General features: G+C 48.3%; 1 long non-coding RNA gene across 1 annotated transcript; it reads left to right on the forward strand.

Moving 5' to 3' along the window:
• Positions 1–3,312: 3,312 nt before the first annotated feature.
• LOC147580174 (uncharacterized) lies at positions 3,313–12,295 on the forward strand. The gene is made up of 3 exons (XR_015252580.1): positions 3,313–3,498; positions 11,876–11,928; positions 12,176–12,295. It is a non-coding gene; the product is annotated as an uncharacterized LOC147580174 (long non-coding RNA).
• The last annotated feature ends 311 nt before the right edge of the window (positions 12,296–12,606 follow it).

The following is a 12,606-nucleotide window of genomic DNA, read 5'->3' on the forward strand; positions in this document are numbered from 1 at the left end:
CCAGGCCCAGATCTTTCCCTTTTCCGTGAGCTCTGGTCTCGAAGGGAGTTTGCTGTATGGAAAGACGGACCACCTGAGGGTGGGAGAATACGTGGCCCACCAAGTGACACCAGCTCCAACCACACTGGGGAGTCATGGCCTCCGAACCGTGGCAGACGACACAGTGACACGTCACAGACAAAACAGGTCTGGACTAGGGAGGAGAAACGTTGGGACGTTTTGGACAAAAGGAGGAAGGGGGGTGAGGAATGACTTTTCTATTAAAGAAATATGGCTATTTGATGGAGAAATGGAAATACGTACAATTCTCTTTTCCTCCGCTACACTTACTTTTTTAGTGTCCTTTGAGGACCTACAAAAATCACTTAGGTCGTTTAGGAACATAAAATGTGCTATGCATAACTTGGCTCGTAAAATTGTCACCTTTGTTATATGGTTTTAGAGATGTGAAGGCCTGTTAAACAGTTAAAAACGTGTTGTTAATGGAGAGTCTTTATTTTTTCTCATATTTTTTAAAACCAAAAGACTCCTCTGGGAGTTTGATTCCCCCCACCCCCACCCCGCCCCGCACCCCCTCCCTCACTACTGGCCTTCACTTCTACAGCCTGGACTCATCCTTGTGACGTCTGTTTACACAGGAGCTTATAGCCCTTCCACCCTGGGTACCTCACACCCCGGGCTGGCCTCGTGGGCATGTGACCTGAGCCAGCTGCACATGGCCCTGCACTCAGCTTAATATCTGCTGTTGCCATCTTTAAATTTGTCATAATTTTGGGTGTCTGGGTGGCTCAGTCGACTGAGTGTCCGACTTCGGCTCAGGTCATGATCTCTCGATTCCTGAGTTCAAGCCCCACATCGGGCTGTCTGCTGTCAGTGCAGAGCCCGCTTCAGATCCTCTGTCCCTCTCTCTCTGCCTCTCCCCTGTTCGTGCTCTCTCAAAAATAAATGAAACAGTTTTATTTTATTTATTTATTTTTTAATTTTTTTTTAACATTTATTTCTTTTTGAGACAGAGAGAGACAGAGCATGAATGGGGGAGGGTCAGAGAGAGAGAGGGAGACACAGAATCTGAAACAGGCTCCAGGCTCTGAGCTGTCAGCACAGAGCTTGATGCAGGGCTCGAACTCGTGAACCGTGAGATCGTGACCTGAGCCGAAGTCGGCCGCTTAAACGACTGAGCCACCCAGGCGCCCCGAAACAGTTTTAAAAACAATAAATTCATCATAATTTTTGAACAAGGATACCCCATTTTCATTTTGCGCTGTGCCCCACAAGTGACTTAGAGGGTTCCACCCACACCCCACCAATCCCCCTACTTGAGGCCAGTGCTGACCGTCCCGGTCCTGGTCCCTCTAGGCCATTACTGGGACTCACTGGCACAGTCTCTCCAGGATCCAGGATGGCCCTTGTCCTTGCTTAACTCCCTCTCCTCTCTGCAGGCCCCTGCGTTCCTCATCTGGTCCTTGCCTGATCCTCCCCCATCCCCAGGGCAGCTGGTCAGCATCGACTTCTTACGCCCTCTTTTACTCTGGCCCTGGTGACCCATCGGGAACACTACAACAACACGGAGCCCGTTTCCAGTGTGCGGTCTGTCTACGCAGCCAGGTTTGTGCCTCACTACAGCTGGTGTTCCCCTCCAGAAGCTGTACCTCACGCAGAGCGGGGAACCTTCAAAGCAGCCATGACTTCCTGGTTGCTCCCTTGCATCCTGATCCAGTCTGATGGTGTTTTTGCAATTTTCCTGTCAGCTTGGTGGGAGAAGTTCAAAGAGACTCTGTCTTCCTTTCTGGCTTCCTTTCCAGACAGAGAAGCTTTCTCTCGGCTGCTCCCCTGCTCCACCTCTCTCGAGGAAATTGATGTCTTTCCTCCTCCCTCCCCCCACCAAGAAAAGTGTGTTCGTGAGGATTATCCTAAGAGCAGGTGGGGGGAACATCTGAAGTACAAGGCAGGTCAGAAGTCAGCCAACCCTGGCTGTGGGATCTCTTCGCCAACGCCCTGGGTGAAGTTAGACTCTCAGCGGCTTTTTGGAAGGCGAAGCTCAGAAAGAGAGGGACTAGAGGAACATTAGTACCTCTCATTAGAACACCTGCAGTCACCAATTCTGAAAGAAGGTGATGGATTGTTCACAACTTGCTTCTGGGCAACACTTCCTAGGGGCCGGTGACAAAGCGGAATTTGCTGCACCTGCTACCTTCCTGTGGTTGAAGCTTAGCGGCTGAGGCTATTCCTTATTGGATCCCAGGGCTCTTGGAAGAAGCCTTTGAGCTGAGAATGTGTGGCAGTCACTTCTGGCCCAGATCGGGAGTTTTCCAGTTCTCCCAAGGCGTTAGGGTCGCTCAGCACTGTACTTGGTCAATTCTAACTGCCCCAGAAAACCTAGTGCAGTGCTCAGGAAAGTATACACAGTTCATGTCACTCCTGTGTCCCTGTTCTCCCTCTTTCCTCCCGATTACAATGAGTCCACAGGACCTGGGAGGGAGAGGTGCCATGCCAGATACAACCGCTCACTGCAGAACAGCCTGCCGGGCCCAAGGATAAGCCCAGAGCTTCAAGTCTTCCTTTGAAGGTCAGCACTGAAGCCATCCAGAGACAAACTGGGCACCGTCCCTGAATCTGGGGACAGGACTAAGTAGGTAAGACTGTGAGCAGGTCAGGAGACAAGGTGAACAGTAAGCCCAGAGCGAGCAGGAACACGCTCTGAAAATTGAAATCCCAAAAAGATTAGAGAGGGCTGGTTTCCAGGGAGGACCTTGGAGAAGGCTCAAATGGCAGAGGGATGTATGTTGAGGCTCTGGAGAAAGGGGGAAGGCACCCTGAGGCAGGAGAAGGCCAGAGCTGCAAATGAGGGCAGTCAGCAAAAATTATGTCTTGCCCCTTAAAAGGGAAGAGGAGTGAGGGTGGAAATTTCCACTAAGAAAGATTGTCAAGATGCTGGGTAAAAGTGAAAGGGGAAAGATATACCCAGGGCAGGAAAATCACACCATCAGAATCAAAGTGATTAACTCCAGGCCTAGTGATAAGAGAAGGAAGGGAATCAAGTAAGTGGTGAAATTTTAACCACCTTAGTCAATCATGTGACCCAACAGTACCTGGGATTTTCCCTGCAGAATTAAGGCAGATGGACTCGGAATACTGTTTGTAGCCACAGATGGTTGGTTAGCTGTGCGCCAATTACGCGCCCTTCCTTAGGGTGCAGGTGATGCTGGGAAGTGCCCACCCCCAGGCAGGGACTATATTCCCCAGTTCCCTTTGCAGTAAGGGTGGGACCATGTGACTAGTACTCACTAATGGAAATGATGGAGGTGGCATATATCACTTCCAAATAGACGTGGCTAAGAAGCAGGTGTTGCTTCTCGACCCACCCTCTTTTTCCCCATCTGTAATGGCTTTGAAGGTATGTGCTGAAGTGGACCAAGTGACAAACTGGAAGGAACCTGGATCCCTGAATCACCATGGTGAAAGCCACCCACCAAACATCCACACTAGATGGCTGTGCAAGTGAGAAAGAAACTTTTTTATGTTAAGCCTTTGAGATTTGGGGGCTTATCTAATATAGCAGTTAGCATTCCTTCCATCTCCCAGAAATTGCACTTATAAGAAAATTTCCTGGCGTTGCTGGAGGGCTCAGTCGGTTGAGCATTTGACTTTCCATCTCATCTCAGGTCTTGATCTCAGGGTTGTGAGTTTGAGCCCCACACTGGGCTCCCTGCTGGGCATGAAACCTACTTAAAGAAAGAAAAGAAAAAAGAACGTTTCCTAAAAAAATCATCAGAGATGCAAAGATTTATAGAGCCAAAGAACAATAACCAAAACCATAGTTGGTTAGAATCACAGTGAGTGCCGCACAGGCTTCCGAAGTATGGGGATGGAAAGCGGCCGGCAGCAGAGTGAAAATAAACCAGGCACTTGCACAGTAGTGCAAATATTAATTGTTGCGGTGAGAATAAGGAAGAGCAGCAGAGAAGACAATCAAAAAACTGATCAACAAGCCCTGTGTTTAACACGTGTATAAACCGAACCATCTGTACAAATATTTTGGCAGAGGTTGGTGAACAGATCCTGGCATGGCAATACTTTGTTAATTGTGATTAGGGATAATCAGCATTGTTTCCTAAGAAATCCTTTGACATTTGATTAAGTTGCCACAGTCTCTTTCACCTTTTCTATCTAGGTTTCTCCAGCCCGAGTACCCTAATGTTAGTATTTTCATAAATCTGAAGCCTTTTCTTTTCCTTTTCATAAGTGATCCTTCTCACCATCCTGTCTGGCCCCAGGCAGTGATGGTAATACTGGGAGAGTAAGCACTAATACTAGAAGTTATGTTTAAAATATGTTATATTGGGGGGCGCCTGGGTGGCTCAGTCGGTTAAATACCTGGCTCTTGATTTTGGCTCAGGTCATGGGATCTTAAGATCCTGCTTAAGATTCTCTCTGCCTCTGCCCCTCTTACTCTCTTAAATACATACATACATACATACATACATACTATATTTGTATTTTGCTTATACTTTCAAATTACTTTCTCATACACTTTCACTAGTTCGCAGATTAGACTCTCCACCTCAAAAATGGTAACTTTTGGAATGGCGACTCTCACATATACCAGAGTTGACTTTCAAGGTTCTTTCACTTAAAAAAAAATTTTTTTTTAATGTTTATTATTGAGAGACAGAGAGACACAGAGCATGAGCATGGGAGGGGCAGAGAGAAGGAGAGACACAGAATCCAAAGCAGGCTCCTGGCTCTGAGCTGTCAGCACAGAGTCCGACGTGGGGCTTGAACTCACAAACTGCTAGATCATGCCCTGAGCCAAAGTTGGATGTTTAACCGACTGAGCCACCCAGGTGCCCCATCAAGTTTCTTTCATTTAATTTCAATTTTTTTTGTTTTTGAGAGAGAGAGAGAGAGGTGGGGGGAGTATCCACATGAGCGCAAGGAGGGGAGGGGCAGAGGGCGAGGAAGAGAGAATCTTAAGCAGGTTCCATGCCCTGCGCCGTGCCCACCTGGAGATCATGGCCTGAGCTGAAATCAAGAGTCTGATGCTTAACCTACTGAGCCACCCAGGCGCCCCTCATTTTATTCATTTTTGTAAATAGTGATCTCCAGTATGGGAAGACAATGAAAAAAGAAAAAGAAAAGAGAAAATTGTTCTCACTGGTAACTACGTTAGCCAGGATAGGGCAGGGTATATTGCAGTAACTAAGTAACTCAGAAATTCCAATGGACAACAGAGAAGTTTATTTCTGTCTTATACTGGGTGTTCATTCCAAGCCCCCAAGTGGGCTAGGGGCTCCACTCCACATAGTCCCAGGGTGACAGGTTGCACCATGTTATAGCTAAACTATTTGGAACAAGATCGCTGGACGTGGAAGAGAGAATGAAGAATGGCACGAGGGCATTTTCTGCCCCAGTTTGGAGGTGACACACATCATTTTTGCTTATATTTCACAGCTTATTCATATTTCATTGTCATGGGCCCCCCTAACATGCAGGACTCAATACAGTGTTTCCTGATCACCCCTGTCTCTGCCGTAGTTACCCCTTCTCTGTAACTGTCCACCATTTCGTCCTGTCCGTTTTGCTACTTATTTTTGCATATGTACAATAATGTAACTTTCTGAGGGCGCGTCAGGAAGGTTGGGGATAGCAAATACGTGCTGTCATTTCCTCCTCCCTGTGCCCGGCAGACATGGCTCATTGGTCATGGCTCTCTTTTCTGCTAAGCCTAGACTAGCATGAGAATCCTTCTTAACACAGCTGGCTGCCACTTTCTCAGTATCATCACTATGAATGAAATTTGCCATTCCTGCCGAGAGAATTTCACTGACACCCCTCCCCCACCCCCAAGGACATGGACCGGGCTTGCTTGGCTCCACCCCCCTCCACGACCTAATCTGGAGTCTCCAATGTTACCAGCACTCTTGGGCACTGGTATTTTCCCTTCAGCTTCTACCACTTTGATCAGAGTAAGAACAATCAAAGGAAACTTGACTTCCTTCGCAGCTAACATGGGCTACGGCATAGACTGAAAGAAAGGAATCTCTAGGGGAAAACAGAAATGCAAGTGCTTCTGACCCACAACTTTGAAATGGATCAATCCAGACCTCCTCTCCAGAAGCCTCCAGAGTTTCACAGGTTACTCCCCTAAACCAAGGAAGGGAATCTTTCTGTCATATCTTTGGTGATACGGAGCAAAGAGAATATCCTTCATAAAAATATCCTTCTTAAGGGTTAAACAAAGTAGGATCTCAAAAGGAAAATCTAGACTGTCTTTCCCCTCAGCCGTGAAAACTCTGCTCACATTTTCTGTTTATTTCGAGCTGTATCCTGAGCCCCCGAGGTCTCTGGGAAGAGACTCTTTAGAAAACAGAGGAGCTGGGGCAGGCTGCTGGCTTCCTTGTGTTTTTTTTTCCTCTAAGTCATTTCCCAAAACTTCTCAAAGTCCTCACGTTATACAAAGTGAAGATTTGTCCTCTCACACCAATAGTCAAGAAGTCTCTCCCGACAGAAGTTTTCACTACTGTTGCTGTTTGCCATTGGCTCAGCAGACGTAAACAGGGTCATCTGGGGCCAAAGAGGGTGGGTGTTTAGTTTTAAAGCTCTGGGGTTAAGAGCGAAAGCATGTGACTCCAGCCTGGCCAGAAACAGAGAAGTCTTTGTGTGCGGGGAGGGAGCGATTGGCAGTCCTGAGGCTACACACAGGGGGAGCGGGCAAGAGCGCTGACACAGGTTTCAAGGGTCTGAGAGGAGACCACTGGAGGGAGGCTCCCTCTTTGTGTCAGGCTCCGAGGCTTCCTAGGGGAGCTTCTGTCCCTGCCTCGTGGTAGAACAGAGAACTTCAACAGAAACTGGAGTTTCTGTGGCTTGCAAAGGGACACCCATGCTCCTGTTGGGATGAGACAGGCCGAAGCCACTGGAAGCAAGAGCAATGTCCGAGGGGGCGTTTTTGATAGATTACCCAATAGAACTTCCCCGGAGTCCTCACATCTAAACAAGGCAGGCTGTTCCTGTGCCCATGCCCCTCGAAGCCCCTCCCCTTCCCATCCTGGATGGCTGGGGTGAGCGGGAGAAGAGAACCAGGGCAGCCTAGACCACATCTCCCCCTCATGGCCCCTTTTCAGGAAGGGGAGGCTTGTGGCTGGCAGAGCACTGCCAGAGGGAAACTGGCAGGCTGCTGACTCAGTCCACCCCGGCTGCACCCTCAGGCACCAGCAGCCATTGGCAGCATCATTGGCACCCAGGTGCTGGGGACCCACGGACATTTAGTGAGCTTGGGCTCTGCTCGAGGCCAACACTGAGCAAGGCAGGTGGCCCCCTGCCTGGTCCACCGTGCCACACTACTCATGGCCCACCTGGCACAGTGTCAGGGTGCACTTTCCCCTATCCTGCCCCGGCCCAGAAATTGCTGCTTCAAATCTTACTGAAGTGAGCAAGGCAATTTTCTTGAAAGTCAGCTGAATCTGGGGCGCCTGGGTGGCTCGGTTTAGCATCCGACTTCGGCTCAGGTCATGATCTTACAGTTCGTGGGTTTGAGCCCCGCGTTGGGCTCTGTGCTGACAGCTCAGAGCCTGGAGCCTGCTTCCGATTCTGTGTCTCCTTCTCTCTGTGCCCCTCCCCACTCACACTTTGTCTCTCTCTCTCTCAAAAACGAATAAACATTAAAAAATTGAAAAAAAAAAAGTCGGCAGAATCTGACTTCCAGACTTTGGCTGGGGGAGGAAACAGAAACAAAGCTGATTCTGCCACCCACAGCCTGGGCCCGTGGGACCCCTCAGGAGGAGTTCAGAAATAAATATGGCGGTGGATGGCCTATCTTGTTGAACACCACAGTGGTACTCAGCTCATTCCTCTGGTTGTTATTCCACTCTCCTTCCTTCCACAAAGATCTCTGACCAGCTTGCAAATGTCAAGGTCTTCCCTGGATAGTGAGGATATTGCGGTGAATGAGACAGACCAGTTCCTGCCACCAGGAGCCTTTAATCTATCTAGACATGCACAGAGCCATTCACATACCAATGCCCACTGGGAGTCAAGAAAATGGTGATGGTGTAAACAGGTTAATGGTGATTGCCAGTGGCACAAGGTGGTCCTAATGGTATGAAATCCAGTCTTCCAGGTGGATTTCATTTCTCCAGTCCATGAAATGCCACCGGCTCTTCTCTACGTTTCAAGGAGAGAATCGCTGAAGTTATGTGTCTGAAATGGCAACAAGCAGCTGCATATTGAAGTAGCACCAAACCCTAGTGCTCAGGCAAGGGGTTCGCTGGCCCAAGGTGCCATCTATCAGATTTGGGGGCTAATGGGTTTTTGTGTGGTTACAATTTAAAACAGTACCCAGCCCACTTGAGTGTGTGTGTGTGTGTGTGTGTGTGTGTACGTACAGTATCTAGGGAGTTTATACCCCATGCTCAAGGGCACTTGGCAAATGTAATGATGTGTTAGAAATGAGGTTGCCACCAGGCACTGAACCCTCACCACTTCAAAGATAGAATCACTGAGCAGAACCCTGGGCTCACTCAGGTGAAAAGCAAGAACCTTTTATCTGGGGCATAGAGAGCTCTCAGGCCTTTGCCCTTGACAGCTTCTGGGTGTCCCACAGCCACAGGCCATGTTCTCCTTCACCTTCAACGTCTGATTGCTTCCTAGCAGCTCATTCAGCATGAACATCTGAGTCAGAAGCCCCTTTCCTCCCTGAGTTTATGGAAAGGCACGCAGGCCCATTGCCCTCCTTCAAGCTAGATAAGCTAGAAGGGTTGCAAAGACAATGGTGGCCATGGACACCCTGTCTGGGCTGGGGTTGTGGCCTCCAAAAGGCCAGCCCGTTGTCACAGCTTTAGTCTCCGAGTGTGCTGTTGGAGAAGGGTGCATCTCTGAAACCAAGAATGCGGCACAATAAATATGAGTGCCTCCAGGAATTGCCCTGCCCTCCTTCACAATGCTCCCGAGGGTGAAAGGTACATGAGGTAGAGGTGACTTCTTGTGTTATGAGCAAATTCAGGAACAGAATGAGGAAAGGACTCATTTGGTTTCTAGGCTTCTGCAGTACTTGTTCCTTTGATTTTCCTTTGCGGTGCAACGATAGTCCTTAAACCCGGGGACCAAGTGACAGCTAAAGAGACTCAGTAAATCTCCCGAAATCTTAAATTCTTGGGTCCATATGTTCTGTGCCATCGCCCAAGGAGAAGATTCCTATATAGTTTCAGCAGAATGTCAAAAGAGTTCAAGATCCAACAGAGAAACTGCTGAGTAACATGTTGGAGGGGTCATAGATACACAGTCTGGGCCTACCCCAAGTTATAGATGAGGACACCAAGGACCAGAGGGGTGAATGTCCTTGCCCAAAGTAATTCAGGCAGTTACGGACAGAAACGGCTTACAAATCCAGTCTACTTAAACCTAGTCAGGTAGTGTTTCCATTGCTTCATAGCAACTGGGTTTCTTTTAAGACATAATTTTTTTTTTTACTTAAAAAAATTTTGTTTAATGTTTATTTTTGAGAGACATAGAGAGACAGAGTGTGAGCAGGGGAGGGGCAGAGAAAGAGAGAAAGACACAGAATCTGAAGAGGCTGCAGGCTCTGAGCTGTCAGCACAGAGCCAGATGCGGGGCTCGAACTCATGAACCATAAGATCATGACTGAGCCACCCAGGTGCCCCTAAGACATAATTTTGAGGGCAGGGATCACGTGGCCTGTTTCTTTTGAATCTGTGCATGGGCTTGGAGTGGGGTCCCACTCATGGTGAGGGGCTCAGACAGTACTGTGGAGTCACTTAACGGACCTTGTCTTCTCTCATGAGTAGGACTTGACATTACTTCATATGCTAGTGACAGACCCACCTGCAGGTAGCATGGAACCGAGGGCCTTTGAACGGCAGCAAAAGCAGCAGGCAGACAGGACACTACATACATCACTTACTCTTTAGGGTAATTCCCATTGCAATTCTAATTCCACATTGAGCCTGTCAAGTTAGGTAGGCAAAAATGTCTCTTGAGAAGTAGGGAATTGAGGGCAGCGTGGCTGGGTTGAATGGTCCGAGTGAGTCTCATTTTCCAAAGGAACTGGTTATAAAGGCAAAAAACACACAAAGTAGAAAATGCCCTTGGAAACCCATTCAGACACCCATGAAGGACAACAAGCAGACACATCATTTCTCGGGAAATTCCAGACAGCCCGCTTTTCCTTCAGGTTGGAAGCGAGTTCTGTTGCCTCAGTTTGAGCAATGGAGGAAACCATTGACATTAGGGCTATCCTGGACCAGAAAATTTTACCCTCCAGTATGATAAGATGCTGGTGTGATATGAGGCCAGGAAAGGGCTGTCATGCACGTGCCCATGTCACACTCACTCCAGGCACGTGTTCACTGAGTAGAGGGCAGGAGACCCATCTGGAGCCCTATATCACTACATCCATTTCTCTTGCTCTCCCCACCTCCACCAGGGCTTGTACAGTTGACTTCATGTAAATTAAGTGGTGCCCCAAAGGGGCACCTGGGTGGCTCAGTCGGTTAAGCGTCTGACTTCGTCTCGGGTCACGATCTCACGGCTTGTGAGTTCGAGCCCCACGTCGGGCTCTGTGCTGACAGCTCAGAGCCTGGAGCCTGCTTCAGATTCTGTGTCTCCCTCTCTCTCTGGCCCTTCCCCTGTTCCTACTCTGTCTCTCTCTCTCTCAAAACAAAACAAAACAAAACAAAACAAAACAAAAACATTAAAAAAAATTTTAAATGGGTGCCACAGGATTCAGGAATCCCCACCTTAATAATAGCTTCTCAACACACTGCCACCCCACCTCGGGCTGCACTCCTGAATCCCTGACAGGAGGGAATAATTTCACAGAAACCGTGAAATTATAAATGCCTGTGGTGTTAACACTGCTAAATTTCAGGATAGTTGGTTGCGCTGAATACAAATACAGACTGCTATTACAAGGGAGTAGCTGGAGAGGCAGGCCAGGGAACGTGGACTTGATCCAGTAGGGCAAGTTTTCCAGTAGGGGGTAATGGGACTGGGTCTGTCTTTCAGAAAGGTCCCCTGGGCAAACCACAAGAGACTCTTTTTTTTTTTAATTTTTCTTTTTAACGTTTATTTATTTTTGAGACAGAGAGAGACAGAGCATGAATGGGGGAGGGCCAGAGAGAGGGAGACACAGAATCTGAAACAGGCTCCAGGCTCTGGGCTGTCAGCACAGAGCCCGACGCAGGGCTCGAACTCACAGACCGTGAGATCATGACTTGAGCCGAAGTCGGCCGGCCGCTTGGCCGCTTAACCGACTGAGCCACCCAGGCCCCCCCCACAGGAGACTCTTAAAGACAGAACAAACTAACAGTTGACTGGAGGGTGGGGGTGGGGGAAGGGCTGAATGGGTGAAGGGTATTAAGGAGGGTACTTGCTGCGATGAGCACTGGGTGTTGCATGTAAGTGATGAATCACTGAATTCTCCTGAAAACAATATTGCACTGCATGTTAACTAACTTGAATTTAAAAAGAAGGAAGGAAGGAAGGAAGGAAGGAAGGAAGGAAGGAAGGAAGGAAGGAAGGAGGAAGGAAGGGAGATCCCTTGGGAGCACGGAAGGATGGAGGGATGCAACCAAAAAAGAGACTAGTTAGGGAACTCTGCAGTTGTCTAGACAGACATATATTAAGGCGATGTGGCAGAGATAGTAAGAAAATTGGTGCCAGAGACCTTTCTGAGCAAGAATGCTCAGAGCTTATTGATCAGCTGCCTACAGATAATAATAAAAGGAATAATATTATCAATATTAACAGCTAACATTTATAGAAAACTTAGTATGTACCAAGAACTTCCATAAGCCTCTTATATGTATTCCCATGTTTAATGCTCACAACAACCTTATGCGGTACTATTCTCATTTTACAGATGAGGAAACTGAGGCACAGAAAGACTATGACCTGCCCAATGCCACTTAGCTGGTACGCAGCAGGGCCTGGGTTCAATCTTGGGCACCTGTGCCTTTAACATCTCCTGGGACTTCTGGAGGGATCGGTGGGAGAAAGGGAGGGAGAGGGGTGGGAGAAAGGGAGGGAGAGGCGGGGACAAGGGTGAGCTCTCAGGTTTCCGGCCTGGACAACTGAGGGCAGCCTTACCCAAAGTAGCAGCAGATGACTTGAAAGACATTACCATCACCAATCACCTACTAATTCCCTGTGTTCCCCATAGGAGCTGCTTAACAGGCTCGACTATAACCCAGCACGTGAAATGTACAATAACATCCGGATGTGGCACCAGGCCCCGCTTCTACCACACTCCAGCAAAAATAAACCTCTCCATCCAAATATAGAGCGGTCAGAAGTGCCATGTTTTACAGGGTAAGAGGCAGTTATTTGGCATTAAAAATAGACAAGCTTTAGCTTCCCTGCAAATCTGGGCAAGGGCACTGCAATTTCCAAATGGAAACCTAGATGGATAGGGGAGGCCCCCCTCCAACTGACTCAGCTACTTAAAAAGCCCACAGTGAAACTTACATCCCCTTTCTGGGCCTCAGTTTACTCATCCATAAAATGAAGAGGTAAAGCAAAACTGATGGGACTTCAAGTTCCCACGATCTATGAGAGTACTAACTGGAGTCCAAAGCTGGCCCTCAGAGAGCT

Source organism: Puma concolor, chromosome B3 (genome assembly GCF_028749965.1).
Source record: "Puma concolor isolate L17-30 chromosome B3, mPumCon1.1.hap2, whole genome shotgun sequence".
NCBI lineage: Eukaryota > Metazoa > Chordata > Mammalia > Carnivora > Felidae > Puma > Puma concolor.